This window comes from Pinus tabuliformis, chromosome 9 (genome assembly GCF_031772625.1).
Source record: "Pinus tabuliformis cultivar Carrire ecotype Pingquan chromosome 9, CPIR1, whole genome shotgun sequence".
Taxonomy (NCBI): domain Eukaryota; kingdom Viridiplantae; phylum Streptophyta; class Pinopsida; order Pinales; family Pinaceae; genus Pinus; species Pinus tabuliformis.
In genome coordinates this window covers 429,017,857-429,035,103 of record NC_142307.1, presented here as the reverse complement: position 1 = coordinate 429,035,103, position 17,247 = coordinate 429,017,857, and the positions used below count along the sequence as shown (strand labels likewise).

Sequence of the window (17,247 nt, the reverse complement as noted above, 5' to 3'; positions counted from 1 at the left end):
TTGTCAACATGAAGAAGCTTAAGCCTATCATTATGAACTGAAAATGAGTTATTTTTGGTAGAGTGGATTGCATAAGTTAAAGAACTCATTTTTCATCAAACTAGGAAAGAAAGCCCACACAGGATTCCCCACCTATGCATGCATTGAAGGTTATGCTAAATGGCAATCCAAAGCATTCCATACCTAAAGTTATCTCATAAACTCAAAAAAAAACATGGAGGCAGGTCTTCATTATGTCGCATTCTCTAAGGCATGTTTGCAATGATTGAAGACTTGTAGCTTAAGTTTGAGAAATTCTAGAATTAATGGCAACCAGTCACCAAAGTGCAAGGGTTGTAGAACTATGGTGATAGAATTACAACTACTCAAGAATTTTAATATCAATCAAGAGACACAATTCTACTCTACTACTCTGCAGAAATTAATTCACAATTTAGAACATCATTCATAAACATGCATCAATCACATACACAAGTACACAGATTTATCTAGGGAAACCAACTGATAAAATTCCCTTAAGCTTGCTTGCATTAATCAGATGAATGGAGAATGTATTACAATTTCTTGCTCGCTCTAAGCAAAACCTACAAGTGAATAAACTATCTCTCTGCTCAATGAGAAGCTTTTACCCAGAGTTATTCAATTTCTACCTCAACTTGAGCCCCTATTTCCTTGCGCCAATCCTAAGGAATTAGGCCCCTATTTTTTAGGAATTTTCCTCCAATTGATTGTGAAATTCCCAAGGTTGATCTCTGGTTGCATACAACATATGTACACTCAAGACTAATCTACAGTTGACGTTACACTGCCTTGGAATCTCCACCACAAATGGGGAACTTGAATTCTTTGCATGCATGAGCTATATGTGGTTGACTGATCAGTTAACTAGATGATCACTTATTTATACTATTGTCCCATTGCACCACTGACCTTCCACTAGTTCCATCAACTGTTAGAACTAGTTTAACCGAAAAGAACTGGACATAATTGACCTTGATTGCTACAAATTAGCAATCTCACATGCTTAATTGAACTACAAGCCCTCTAACTCAAATTTACTAAGCTAACTAAGTGACAAGAGCCATGCCACCTTAGTTAAATACCTCCAATTTGTCTGTTGATGTGGAAATTCGAATTTTCTCAATTTGACCAAGGCAAAGTCAAATTGAGACTTTCTTGCTACACTTCTCAAAAGGGATTCTAAGAAACTTGCTCTCATGATAATGGTAGATTCATTATTTATTTTATATTTAATATTTGATCAAAAAGTATACAATTGTAATGGTGTATGTATAAAGTGTGACATTCTCAAGTAGAATCAAATCCCTCTTTTAGTGTTCAGAGAAATTTTTGAGAAATTTGAATTTTCATGGGTTCTCCATTTGCAAGATGGCGTTATAGAATTGTTCCCAATGGCATGCAAGGAGTTATGTTTTTTCCATTTTTTTTCATCTTCAAATATGCAATCATTGATGATGCACTAGTGGACTTGCATTTGTTGGGTTGCATTCATGTTAACATTTCGCCATTCTTGAAAATAGGATTGGACTCCTCACATTTGTCTCAATTGAAAAGAATCTCCAACCTTCTCAAGTAGTGTGTAGTATTTTCTTTTGCATTCATTGAACCAAGGGAGAATTTCCCTTCAAAGTATACATAGTGTGGGAGCTTGCAAAGGTGGATATTAAGTTCATATCCTTTTCTATGAGGCTTCCCCATATGATACGGTTCAACAAGAACCTTGCTATAGCTTCCATGGATGATAATATCCTTTGTAGTTTACATTGAAGTGTTCTTCAGTAATCTTCCTGCATTTAAATTTGTTGATGAGACCCATCGAAATACCATAATGAAATTTCTTCAGATGAAGGAATACCTCATAATTTGACACTCTTGAAGGTATTCATGAGCTCATGAAATCTCATGTCATTAGCCACCAAAGCATGACATTAACCAACAAATATATAATACTTGAAATGTGGGAAACCATGCATCAACTCTTTTTTTTAGGGCTACATCCAATTTTATGAGGATTTGGAACACACACACAAGAAAGTGCTTATCCTCAAAAATTAAAGGATCAAATAAAAAATGCTCCTTCAAAATCATTTCACTATTCTCATTAGTGGTATTTCTCGAACCCATGGAGTATTGTAGTTCTTCGATTTGGAATTCTGAATTTGACACAAATCTATTGTACCTTATGAGAATGCAATTCTCAAACACTAAAATAAAATAAAGTTTCCAGAATTAAAATTATAATTTCCATTGGCATACTGTATTTCATATCCATATTGTTTAAGATTTTTATGATAAACACTTGTATTATATTTATCCTCAATTTATTATTATAATAATAATCAAAAGAAAATATTATATGATTTCATAACTTTCTCTTTTTCTTATTAAACACACTCATACAAATATATGAAATTTATATAAATAAATATTAAAAAAATATTAATAATAAATCTTGTTATATAAATATTTTGAAAAAACTAATTTAATTTTTAATTAACCATATACAATTAAGATATAATTATTTAGTGGATTAAAAACATGGATTGTTCATATATGTAATTTTTAGCTAGCAATAAACAACCTTCAAATAATTATTTTATAAATTAAAAACATGGCATGTCTTCAATTATTATTATTTTATAAATTAAAAACATGGCATGTCTTCAATTATTTGTAAATTAAAAACATTGAATATTAATATATGTCCTGCACAACCAAACTCATATATTATTATCTAATTCCCCACCTTTGCATAGAGCTTTGTAAATTTAGAGAAAGATTGCATGCTTTACATATGTCAAGTTGCTCCATTTGTTTTTGTTCCTTTATTCATTTTCCGATCATCTACTTCAATAGTAAACTAATAAAATTTAACCATAAAAAATGAATGTTCACTTGTATAACCCTGAACCCAGCATCAAAGAAAATAACTCTCGCACTCAACTATTAGATAAATATCAACTATTAGATAAATATTACCGTGAAGAATTTTTTGAAAACCATTTAAACAATAAACGGAAAAATATTAGGATGAGTCCGCTTTATAAATATTATAATATATACTAGCATTTGCACCAGATGTTGCAAAGAAAACGTCGTAAGGCATAGAGTGCGGAAATCCATTCTGTATAGTCTCTAGAGAAATCACAACGTTTCCATGAAGAGTTTCAATGATTGGTAGAAAAGATAAACATCAAACCACACAAAAAGAGTCATAGTCCAGGAACGATGTGGATACACTGTTTCAGAATTTGTGTGTAAGATGCGACACTAAAAGAGAGTCATAGGCGAGGAAAGATGCAGATATATTCCCAATAAACATTATTTCAGAATGATATACTCCCAATAAACACTATTTGAGAATTTCTTGCATTTGATGCGATAGTACATTCGATTTCTTTGAAGGTTTTCTATGTTATGTGACCTACTGAACATAACAATTGAAAGGAATGGTCAGTGGGAGCTTTCTTTCCACCCTCCGACCTCCTCCGTTGCTGCTTCCTCACAGCAATCTTCTTCCTCCTGCAATTTCCAATCACCATAATATGAAAAAACATATTTAAGTTCATAGGATTGAAGTAATTTGATGGGAATTTATATGAAAAAACACAATTACATGTTAGGGTTATGGAATCTAAATTAATTTGATAATAAATTCTGGGAATATTTTAGAATTTGAGAATATGATAGAATCTGGTCAATTTGTTTGACCTGTTTCACCTTAATCTTATTTGTAATCTCTCTAAGATTCTCATATTCTACAATATTCATGGGTCTTGAATATACTCAAAACCTACCATATTCATGGATCCATGAAATTCTAGAAAAGTATTTAACTTTAAAGTTTAAACTTTGTATTGCTCCCTAAGATTTTCAAATTCTATTATTCATATATCTTGAATATTGTCAAAATCTACAATACATCCTTTATATCCATAGATCCTTTATATCCTTAAATCCATTAAATTCTAAAAAGATATTTAGCTTTAAAAGATCTAGAAGGAATCAGTTTAAACTTTTTATTGAGATTATCTTCTTACATCTATAAAACAAAATTTGAAAATGAAATTTATAGTGATTGGTCAATATCCAGAGCTAATATGAATCCATCCTATTACCATGCAAAAAAATGTTTCTGATATAAAGAGCCTCTGCATATATAGAATCTACCTTAATAGTGAATGTGAGGCCAACTTTTATCTCCCCACAGTAGTTCTGGTCTGGAAGGACAACATTGTAGGAAGTCGGGGGTAGGCTTCCTTCCATGAATACTCCCTCGAGGGGAATGTTGTGCACCACAATCAGAAATATAAAGATATATGATCAGAAAACAAAAATATTGAAAAACGATGAAAGACTGTAGGATCTGAAAAAATGACTGAGATCATAATGCTGGAGACTCATTTGCACCTTGCTTCCCCAACGAAGTCATCCGTGTTTCCATCGTTGTCCATTGTTTTTAAGGTGAGTTCAGCAACCCCGTCGGCTACAATGAAAACAAATTGCTCATTCCACTCGGGATTGCTACCTTTACCTCCAATTTCACAGATCCGATCTATTAATCTTTAACTCTATATATTTTTGGGGGAAAAATTTGTGAAATCTCCCTACTTCCCCCGCATATAGAAAAGATTTGTGTAATTTCTTCTTCCCACAGATAATCCAGGGGCACTCAGTCATAACTAAGACCTCACCACTAACTCTTTCTTAAAACGATGTAACCATTTTCTCCATTGTTTGAAAAGCATTTGAACCCTGGATACCTATAAACAAACTTAAAAATTATGGGAACGGAAGAATTTTATCAGAGATTGGGGATCTATTTATCAGGGACTAGTCAGCGATGATCTCAATAATATATGTTCTCAATACACGGCTAAAACCATAGGAATATGCATACTCAAGATAAAAACATTTATATTTTAAAGAAAGGCAAGACAAAATTTCTAGCTATCTCCCCTGACTTGTTCAAATGGGGGAGCAGAGTTATTGGTTACCTTCTACAAGAGTAAGGGCACAGGGCTTCAAGGTTGCAACATCTGATGAATCCCTCAACATGTTGCCACGAACCTGGTATAATTCAAGTTTTTACCAAGTCATGGATACTTCAAGAAAACTAAGATGGTCAATGTTGCCATGGTCACACTTAAGCTTTACAAACTAATAATAGAACCAGTTTCACTGTACATAGTTATTTCTATCTTGACACGAACACCTGTGTTGTTAATGCAAGTAGGGTCATACCACATGATATCTTGAACAGAACCAGTCAATTGCAATCCACCAGCATGTCAAACAACCCCATTATTTAATGAGCTTCTGAACTACTGATTTTCTTACCTCATGGGATAAAGAATAGTTGGTCAGATGGCATGTCCCCACATTCATAGCTAATAATCAACATAAATTAAGAATATTGTATGTGGAAATTCCATGTTTCAATAAAAAAAAAAAACATATATCAAAATCTACTGTCGAACCAAACATAACTATCCATAGGTCTAGATGCTGCAAGATTGGATTATATTCATCATAATTCTTAAAGTTGGATCGAACATCTATAACAAGACTTATGTTACCACCTACTGTCATAAGCACTCCATAATATTTTTTATGAGGTAGCGTACCTTTAAAATAACTTGAGAATCATCTCGAGTGTTTGTGATGTCTAGCACAGTAGCCAGGACTGCAAGCAACAAACGATACCATATAGTCATTAGTTGCACCATAACAATTTCTTATTTTTAAAAGCAAACGGAGACCTCATATTTGTATTGATATAAAAGTAATCAGATGAACTTGTGAATAGCCAAGAAGCTGCCCACGGCTGGTCTTTGCCTTTTCAACCAATTAATGACATGGAGATTAGAGAGAACAACCACTAAAACGCAATGACAGGGCATCAGAGAGTAACCACAACACGGCCCATGCGATGCCACAGCCAAAATAATTGGAAAAAGGATACAGAGTATTTTTTGAAAAAGGATACGAAGTATTTCTTGAAGATGTAAATCATAATATGACTCATCACAAATAATTTTTCTGAGATTCAGAGGAGGAGGCAGAGAAATAAAATGTTACAGATGCAATAAGTTGGGACATAGAGTTTTTGAGTGCCCAGAGAATGCAGAAACAAAGCAGAGGAATGCAATTGTTGCTCCAGCTGAGGAGAGGCACCAGTGGCAGCAGTAACAGAAGAGGTAAATACACCAGAAAGTTGAAGAATCTCCACAGCTCCTAACATGCGTGATTGATTGCATGTGATATATAATTACCTGTGTATTAAGGCAGCTTGGCGATGGTAAAACCTTATATGTTGTATATACGTGACTGTTTCATTATTCTGTTTGGTCGAATACAGAGTTAGTTTCATTATTCTGCATGGTTTTCATTAGTGGTTCCTAGCTGTTTGCGCAGAGAGGGCTCTCAACTACGTGTGGTGGCCGGTTGAACTTACAAGTGCGGGCTCAAAAGAGCGTTGCTGCGGTAGATTAATGTGTGCCTAGTCTGTCTGCGGCAGACAATTCTATTATTTAATTATGATGGCCGGGTGTGAACTCTAAACGCTGATCCGCTATTGCATACATTCATAGGGGGTTGTCCGTTGGTATTAAGGCACGATTGTATTAGAATGAAAGTGTATTAAACTGTTGTTGAATCATTTGTAGCGTAAATCCTTTAAAAAGGTTGTCACTAATAATAGATGTATAGTCCCCTTGTAAAGCCTGAGTGAAATTTTTAAATTTGCTGCCTTTGATTATAAATCAGAAAAGTTGTGGCTCGTTGGAAAAGGAATGAAGCTATCAGTTTAATGACTGATACGCCTGAAGACAATACAAGGGAAATAGAGGCGGATATTGAGGAGATTGCAGTCAAATTGGAGAGACTATCCCTAACGTCTACACCCCCAGAGAATTGTCAAGAATGTTCAGGAAAAGTGATGGATTTTCTTTGATGGTTTTTTTTGTTTCTGGAGTTCAATGCGTTATGAATTTCTGAATACAAAACATCAAAATTATCATCTCCAAAATGATCATTCATAGACGAACATGACTGCAACGATTTTACACCCTAAATAAAATTTGTCAATGGTATCAATCACTGTTTCTCAATCTCAATAAATCATTTATGCTTTCTTTTCATCCCTGATGAGGGATGATGATGAGTTATGCTTTCTTTTCATCCCTGATGAGGGATGATGATGAGTGAAGTGCCAGAAAAGTTGTTTACTGTTTCAGTGATTTTTCTATTCTTTTTGTTTACTAATTGAGCAATGTGCAATGTTTGATATTGTGGGAGCCTTTATCACTGTTGAGGGCAATACCACATTCACTAGGCACTAAAACAACCTCTCTGCTGTCTTTCTGAGGCTTTGAAAATGTAAGCTATTGTTATTATTTTGGGTATGGAAGTCTTTCATTAAATATTTGGATAGATTTCATTGTCAAAGAGAACCAAGACTCTTATGCTTTGGAGACAGTGTGCATTCTACGAGGCAGCGCAGTAGCAGGAACTTTGGGTATAAAATCTTTTGGGAGATGGTCATATGGTATTCTTCAGGACCTGGTTTGGGTAAACTAAGAAATTGGTGCATATCTTCTATGTAAAAATTGTAAAACAGATTTGAGATTTTAAGAATGCATATGGATGAATATCTTTTCCAATGTGTGTAAAATGTGTTGAAATTCATTCAAAACTAAAAGATTAGGTTTAGAAGTTTTGTGTAAAGAAGTCACTTTCTGGAATTCAGCACTGGGCAAAGTCGTCGATTAAATCTTCCATGTCCGAAAATAATGAAAGCAGAGGCATTAGATTCATGACTTCAGATGCCTTGGATAATCACATGGCTCAAAGAAGGGACTACGGATCAGATACGTTTTTGAATACAGCATTGCCACCTCAATAGTACCAAGGTTCACAAAAGTATTAGTCAACCTTATACTACCCGGCTGGTTCGTGGATGGTCCTCTGGCTTTCTGGTACAAAGAAGGGCAATCAGAGAATATGTTGTGGAGAGTTAAGGAAGTGGGTTCTACTGCCAATGAGTTTCTAACCAGAACTTTGGTCAATTCTGATACCGGTAAAAGCCATGTTTGCGAAGTACTAATCTTACAAGGTCTGGTTCAACACCTTAAAAAAGTTTTCCTCTATAGTCAGTTGTGTCAATAGATTTTCTCTATTATTTGAGCTGTGATTGATTCTTCTGAAGGAGGCGCTGGCAAATGGGTTTTATGCTATACACTCCAAGGCAACCTCTAAACTAGTGTTGTTGTGATAATTGACAGTCATTAGTATTGGTTTGGGCATGCACTATTTACAGTTGTATGTGGGGAGATTTCGTTGTCTAATTACTTTATGCTTGTTCCTCAGAGTAGTTTCTCTTAAGACTAAGAGGAAGAGAATGAGTTTCATCATGCAATATAAGATTGTAGTTTGAATGCGACATACAGTTTATTTATATAATTTCTATTCATTCTCACTTGATTGATATAATTTATCTTATGAGTGGTTTACCTTTTCCATTTGAATCTGAGATCAGATGAATCAAATGCATTAAGAAATCGTGATTTAGGTAGTTCCACAAAAATAGCGTAAAAAGGTTCTGCCTGAAGCTGTAATAGATATAATCTGATTTTATTTTGCAGAATATTTTGAGCCTAATCCCTGTTATGGAGGATAAGTCAAATTTGATATATCGCCCTGGGATGCCTCTGTTGAACATATCTAGCTGCAGTGACTGGGCATAGGAGTCAAACAGCTAAAAGTGAAAACAAGAAGAAGAAAAAGACTATTAAGGAGGGAGACATTCAGATGCCTTGGGGATGATCTCACAGTAATCTAACCGTAACCTACCGCTATATGCTTATGAAAATCTGGACTTTTCTAATGCTGTTTTCTTTTAATCAAATCATGGTTATTTCTTCATTGTAAAGGAGTTGTGTGTCATGTCTTTATAATCAGTATGAATGTTATTTACTCTGGATGCTATGTTATCCACAGATGTTAATAGTTAGTAGCAAGATATTGTATTCAGTCTTTATTTTTTTCTGTTTTTTTATGATCGAACTCCTTCCTCACATCTTCCATATATTGGAGTTATGATACGATTTTCAATTCTTCATTTTACACAATTAATTGGGTTACAGAGATTTTTAATTGGTCTCCTTTGTTACTGATTTATATCTTTTGTGTCTTACCTGAACAGAGGAAGTTGAGAAAAGATACTCGGATAAAACTTGGCCTGAAAAAACATAAATGAAAAACTAAATCCACATTGAGAATTGCAGACTCCAAGTTCTATGTAAAAATGTTGGTTTATGGCTTACTATGTAGGATTCCCTAAGGCTCTCCTTCGTGGAAGGTGATTGATAATCAAAATGAGTACTAAAGGTTTTCCAGGCGGGATTTGACACGGAAAAATTCGATTTCCCTTCTGCCCAGCCGACCCCAAAATTGGCTCCCGTGAAATAGAGATTTCCACTAAAGATCATTATGAAGGGTTGCAGGCGGAGTATAGTCAGCCATGTTCTCAATAATATCTGTTCTCAATACACGGCTAAAACCATACGAATATGCATACTCACCGGACGCAATGCTGCTCTTCTGTTGCTGAGTTCAGCACTGGATAATGACATAGGGATCCATGTTACCTGCAACCACAGCCACATTAGAGAAAAATTAAATAAAAGATCCAACTGAACATACACCAGAACACATAATTCAGCTGTCTCATTAGCAATATTCGAATCCAAAGATTTATCAGATCGCCTAAAACGCAAGAGATCGGCTCGGATGATAATATATTACAGAGGAAATCAGTGTTTTGCAGCCCCTCGGCATTGACGAGCAGCACCTCCAGAGTTCCCCTCGGCATCTTGATTCTTTTCCTTCTACCTCCTGAAGCCGATTTCCACAGATCCAGGGCCCTAGAATATAGTATTTCCGAGCGAGGGCAAGTGCACCTGGAAGTAGCATAGCGTCGAGCAAGGGCAACCGTCTATCTGCGGGGTCTCATCGTATACCCGTCTAATCAATTGGATGGATGAGATTATTTTCATCGTCTAACACTTAAATCAAAGGCTCAAAAATGTACACGTAACCCAAGAGGAAAGTTGATTTCAAAGGGAAACGCCTTACGACGTAACGAGCGAGGGCAAGTGCACCTGGAAGTAGCATAGCGTCGAGCAAGGGCAACCGTCTATCTGTGGGGTCTCATCATATACCCATCTAATCAATTGGATGGATGAGATTATTTTCATCGTCTAACACTTAAATCAAAGGCTCAGAAATCACCAGTTCTCCCAATGCCCAGTTTTGCAAAAGGCCTACGAATCACAACCACATAAGGCCTATGAATTTTTGTTCTGTATTAAAGGAATTACCTAAATAATTTTGCTCGACTTGAACTGTTGTATTCCTCATTGATTCATGGAATTTGGATTTAAGGTGGAAGTTGATTGAGCGATGAATTGAAATCAGATTGGAAGAAAATGAACGATTGGATATCCACGGACTCTGCTCAATGGATGTTACACAGTAGATATCCACACGAAGGACGATGGTCTAGTGAGTGGCGCTACCAGAGCTGCTTTGGCACTGAACTCTGAGGCAATATTTAAAACCATTACCCGACCGATTCGTGGGAAATGTGCATACCACGCTGCCCTCTCTGTGCAGACGCTTGGTATGTAGCTCTATGAACCGTGGACGCTGCCATATCGAATTGGACAGGCGCGTTAACTGAAGGGAATAATGGAAATACCATTTATCCCACATGACAAACGCTAAATTTATTCCCACTCTTCATAATTAGACGCCACATCTAGACCTTCCACTTGTCAATGTTTATATCTGGCCGCTCCGGTCACGCCACTTGTCATATATCTGACCGATAGGATCCAGCCGCTCGAATGGTGCCACGTGTCACTCATCCAATGGACCAGATCCCGATGCTCTGACTTGTCACTCATCCAATAGACCAGATCCGAGTGCTCTGATGGCGCCACTTGTCAACCATCCGACGGTCCACATCCATCTACTCTGACGGCACCACTTGTCAGCCATCTAACCGCCCAGATCCATCTACTCTGATGGCGCCACTTGTCACTCATCTGACGGCACAGATCCAGCTACTCTGACGGCACCACTTGTCAGCCATCTGACCGCCCAGATCCATCTACTTTGATGGCGCCACTTGTCACTCATCTGACGGCACAAATCCAACTACTCTGATGGCACCACTTGTCGCTCATCTGACCGCCCATATACAATTGCTCCGATGGTGCCACGTGTCATTTATAGGACAACCCACATCCATCCACTCTGTGGCACCACGTGTCACATATCTGACGGACCAGATCTACCCAACTTGGTGGCGCCATGTGTCACTCGTCCAACGGCCCAGAGCCGGCTACTCTGGTGACGCCACTTGTCACTCATCCAACGGGCCAGATCTAGCCACTATGGTGGCGCTACTTGTCACTCGTCCAACAGCCCAAGATTCTGGCCAATCTGGTGGAGCCACTTGTCACACATCAATGGCCCATATCTGGGCACTGTAGTGGCGCCACTTGTCACTCATCCAACGACACAGATCATGCCACTGTGGTGGTGCCACTTGGCAGGCATCCAACGGTTCAGATCTGGCCACTATGGTGACGCCACTTGTCACTCATCCAATGGCCCAGATCATGCCACTGTGGTGGTGCCACTTGGCAGGCATCCAACGGTTCAGATCTGGCCACTGTGGTAGCGCCACTTGGCACTCATCCAACAGCCCAGATCAGGCCACTGTGGTGGTGCCACTTGGCAGGCATCCAACGGTTCAGATCCGACCACTGTGGTAGCGCCACTTGTCAACCATCCGACGGTCCACATCCAGCTACTCTGACGGCACCACTTGTCAGCCATCTGACCGCCCAAATCCATCTACTCTGATGGCGCCACTTGTCACTCATCTGACGGCACAGATCTAGCTACTCTAATGGCGCCACTTGTCGCTCATCTGACCGCCCAGATACAGTTGCTCCGATGGTGCCACGTGTCATTTATAGGACGGCCAACATCCATCCACTCTGTGGCACCACGTGTCACATATCTGACGGCCCAGATCTGCCCAACTTGGTGGCGCCATGTGTCACTCGTCCAACGGCCCAGAGCCGGCTACTCTGGTGATGCCACTTGTCACTCATCCAACGGGCCAGATCTAGCCACTATGGTGGTGCTACTTGTCACTCGTCCAATAGCCCAAGATTCTGACCAATCTGGTGGAGCCACTTGTCACACATCAATGGCCCAGATCTAGCCATTGTAGTGGCGCCACTTGTCACTCATCCAACAGCCCAGATCATGCCACTGTGGTGGTGCCACTTGGCAGGCATCCAACGGTTTAGATCTGGCCATTATGGTGACACCACTTGTCACTCATCCAACGGCCCAGATCATGCCACTGTGGTGGTGCCACTTGGCAGACATCCAACGGTTCAGATCTGGCCACTGTGGTAGCGCCACTTGGCACTCATCCAATAGCCCAGATCAAGCCACTGTGGTGGTGCCACTTGGCAGGCATCCAACGGTTCAGATCCGGCCACTGTGGTAGCGCCACTTGGCACTCATCCAACGGCCTAGATCAAGCCACTGTGGTGGTGCCACTTGGCAGGGATCCAACCATGCAGATCTAGCAACTGTGGTAACGCCACTTGGCACTCATCCAATGGTCTAGATCAGGCCACTGTGGTCGTGCCACTTGGCAAAAATCCAACGGTTCAGATCTGGCCACTGTGGTGGCGCTACTTGTCACTCATCCAACGGCCTAGATCTCGCCACTGTGATGTCGCCACTTGTCACTCATCCAACGGCCCAGATCTGGCCACTGTGGTGCCGCCACTTGTCGCTCATCCAATGGCCCAGATCAAGCACTGTGATGACGCTACTTGTCGCTCATCCAACGGCCCAGATCAAGCACTGTGATGACACCACTTGTCACTCATCTAACGGCCCAGATCTTGGCAATCTGGTGGCGCCACTTATCACTCATCCAACGGCCCAGATCTTGGCAATCTAGTGGCGCCACTTGCCGCTCATCCAAGGGTCCAAATCCAGGCATTCTGGTGGCGCCACTTGTCGCTCATCCAAGGGTCCAAATCTGGGCATTCTGGTGGTGCCACTTGTCACTCGCCTAACGGCCCAGATCTTGGCAATCTGTGGCGCCACTTGTCACTCATCCAACGGCCCAGATCTGGGCATTCTGGTGGCGCCACTTGTCACTCATCCAACGGTCCAGATCGAAAGTGGCACCACTTGTCGCCCGTCCAATGGCCCAGATCTTGGCAATCTAGTGGCACCACTTGTCACTCATTTAACGGCCCAAATCTTGGCAATCTGGTGGCGCCACTTGTCACTCATCCAACGGCCCAGATCCTGGGACTCTGGTTGCGCCACTTGTCTCTTATCCAACGGCCCAGATCCTGGGACTCTGGTTGCGCCACTTGTCACTCATCCAACGACCTAGATCTTGCCACTCTGGTGGCGCCACTTGTCACTCATCCAACGGCCCAGATCCTGGGACTCTGGTTGCACCACTTGTCATTCATCTAACGGCCCAGATCTTACCACTCTGGTGGCGACACATGTCACTCATCCAATGGTCCAGATCTTGGCAATCTTGTCGCGCCACTTGGCACTCATCCAACGGTCCAGATCTTGGCAATCTAGTGCCGCCACTTTTCACTCATCCAACGGTACAGATCTTGGCAATCTAGTGGCGCCACTTGTCGCTCATCTAACCGCCCAGATGGGCATTCTGGTGGCGCCACTTGTCGTCCATCCAACGGTCCAGATCTTGGCAATCTAGTGGCGCCACTTGTCACTCATCAACGGTCCAGATCTGGGCATTCTGGTGGCGCCACTTGTCACCCATCCAATGGCCCATATCTTCGCAATCTGGTGGCATCACTTGTCACTCATCTAACGACCCACATCTTGGCAATCTGGTGGCGCCACTTGTCACTCATCCAACGGTCCAGATCATGGCAATCTAGTGGCGCCACTTGTCACTCATCCAACGGCCCAGATCCTAGGACTTTGGTTGCGCCACTTTTCACTCATCCAACGGCCCAGATCTTGCCACTCTGGTGGCGCCACTTGTCACTCATCCAACGGCCCAGATCCTGGGACTCTGGTTGCGCCACTTGTCACTCATCCAACAGTCCAGAGACCAATAGGGTATCGGCACTTGTCAAGCATCCAACGGTCCAGATCAGGCCACCGTGGTGCCGCCACTTGTTAGCCACTCAACGGCCTAGATCTGGCCAATCTAGTGCCGCCACTTGTCAGTTATCCAACTGCCCAGATCTGGCCATTATGGTTCCGCCACGTTTCAATAATACGATCTGAGCCGACGTATGGCGCGCCAAGTGGCGAGTTCGACCGTTAAGATCGCGGGCAACGTATGCGCACCAAATGGTGAGTCCGACAGTCAAGATTGCGAGCCAAGTGGCGAGTCCGACAGTCAAGGTTGTGGGCAACCTATGCGCGCCAAGTGGCGAGTCCGACGGTCAAGATCTCGATAAAAATATCTCTCAACCTGCTGAGCTTATAATGAGTTTATAAAAGTCTTCTATTGTCATGTGGGATGAAAGGAGTTACCAACGTGTCTGCCTAAATCGATATGGCAGTGTCCACAGTTCATACAACCATATATTCTCAACCGTCTGGTGTCATGCACATTTCTCACTAGCGAGCATTTCTTTGTTGTATGTGGATTTGAGGCGTTCTCTTTTGTTGAGCTTCCTACTTTCAAAAGCTATTGGATGTCCTTGTTGCATTAATATTGCACCTATACCGAATCCAGAAGCATCACACTCAATGATAAATGGTTTAGAAAAATCTGGGGTTGCTAATACGGGAGCATTAGACATAATTTCCTTTAATTTTTCAAAACACCTTCCTGCTTCCTCATCCCATAGAAACGAATTCTTCTTTAAAAGATTTGTTAGAGGTGCAGTTAAATGTGCATAGTTTTTAATAAATCTTCGGCAATACCCAGTCAAACCTAAGAACCCTCTTAGCTTGGATATATTAGCAGGTTTGGTCCATTCTTTTATAGCTTTGATTTTGTCAGGGTCCACCTTTATGCCTTCATGGGATATAATGTGTCCAAGGTATTTTACTTCTTTCTTTCCGAAGGTGCATTTGGATTTTTTTTGCGTAAAATTGGTGTTCTTTAAGTAGTGTAAGAACTTTGTCCAAGTGTTGCAAGTGCTCTTTCCAAGTTTTACTGCAAATTAGAATATTGTCAAAAAATACTAATACAAACTTTCTAAGATGTGGGCGAAATAATTCGTTCATAGTTGCTTGAAACGTTGTTGGTGCATTGGTTAATCCAAACGGCATTACTTTAAATTCATAGTGACCTTCATGTGTTCGGAATGTCGTTTTTGGTATGTCCTCTAATCTGATTCTAATTTGATAATAGCCTGATCTTAAGTCCAATTTTGAGAAATACTTTGCACCATGTAACTCATCCAACATTTCGTCATAAGGGGATTGGGAACTTGTTTTTTATTTTTATTTTGTTTAATCCTCTATAATCAATACATAGCCTGAATGAACCATCTTTCTTCCTTACCAACACCACTGGAGCAACGTAAGGACTTTTACTTTTCGAGATGATCCCACACTTTAAGAGATCTTGGATTAACCTTTCGATTTCTGTTTTTTGGTGATGTGGATATCGGTATGGCTTGATGTTGACAGGGTCTGATCCTGCCTTGACTTCTATTGTGTACTCAATTTCCCTATTGGGCGGCATCTTCATAGGTAGGTCTTGAAATACTTTTTCATGCTTCCGAATTAGATCTTGCATCTCTGGTGACTCTTCACTGGTCATATTTGCAGATAACATTTCTCACTGATGACATTGTACTACATAAGCAGGTGCTCCCTTTCAAATCATCTTCATCATCTGTGATGATGATACAATTTGATTTTCTGGTGCTTGGAATCCGTGTAATTTGTACTTCTGACCTCCCCAGTTGAATTTTATAGATTGTACTTGGTGGTTGGCGGCATAAGTATCTAAAGTTCGTAACCATTGGATACCTAAGACTACATCTACTCCTCCTAATGGTAGTGTGAAAAATGGAGACTCTAAACTGAAGTCTTGAATATGCAATTTAACCTTGTGGCATTTCCCCACCTTTTCAATCTTCTTACCGTCAGCTACCATCACCTTCATGTTTGGTAAGGGAAATGAAAAAATATTGAGTCTCTTTGCCACGGTTGCATCTAAAAAATTGTGTGTGCTACCAGATTTGATGAGAACCACCATGTTGTTCTTTTTTATGTGTCTTTTTAACTTTAAGATCTGAGGTTGGGATATACCGTCATGGCTGATAATGACACTTGCGAAATACTTTTGTCATCTAATTCTGGCGAGAATTTTGGGGTATCTTCTATTTCTTCTATGTCAGAGTCTTCACTGTTTGAATCATTGGTTGCTTCACAATTATATAGGTTCTTTGGTTCTTTTCCTTTAGCACACCTATGTTTGGGGTTCCACTTCTCACCACAATGCTTGCATTTACCCTCTTTTATCCTTTGCGTTTCCACATTAGATTTTTCATCTTCACGACGATGTGGTGGAACATATCTTGTATTTTTTTCGTTTGCATACTGAGGTGTTCTTCGTCTTGAATATTTTTTTTCGAATTTTGACCAAAATATTTGTTCGAATTTCTTTTCGGCTATTTTTTATTTTCGTCTTGCTACTTCAATTGATGAAATGTCATGCATCTCAAGTTCTACTTGTAAATGGGTTTTGAGTCCTGAGACGTATGATTGAATCAGACGAGATTCCGATAACCCAGGTACTCGTGTTACTAAGGTCTCCCATTCTTGAGTGTATTCGTCCACACTTCCTTTTTGTCGTAACTACATGAGTTTTGAAAAACATTCTTCTTCTCTTACACCTTGGAATCTTTTAAAGAAGACATCTTTAAATTTTCTCCAGCTAATGACGTGTTTTGTTTTCTTCCACCACATATACCAGTGATATGCTTCTGCTTCCATTTTCATGGATGCATGCCTGAGCTTTTCGTCATCGTCATTGATGTCATATATCTCAAAGTATTCTTCTGCTTTATTTATCCATGCAACATTGTTTTTTTCGTTTCCATCGAATTTAGGCATCTCGACTTTTGCCCTTCGCTGGTATGTTGCTAATGG

General features: G+C 40.0%; 1 pseudogene; it reads right to left on the bottom strand.

Moving 5' to 3' along the window:
• Nucleotides 1-3,201: 3,201 nt before the first annotated feature.
• LOC149148986 (elicitor-responsive protein 3-like) lies at nucleotides 3,202-9,895 on the bottom strand (annotated as a pseudogene).
• Between the last annotated feature and the right edge of the window lie 7,352 nt (nucleotides 9,896-17,247).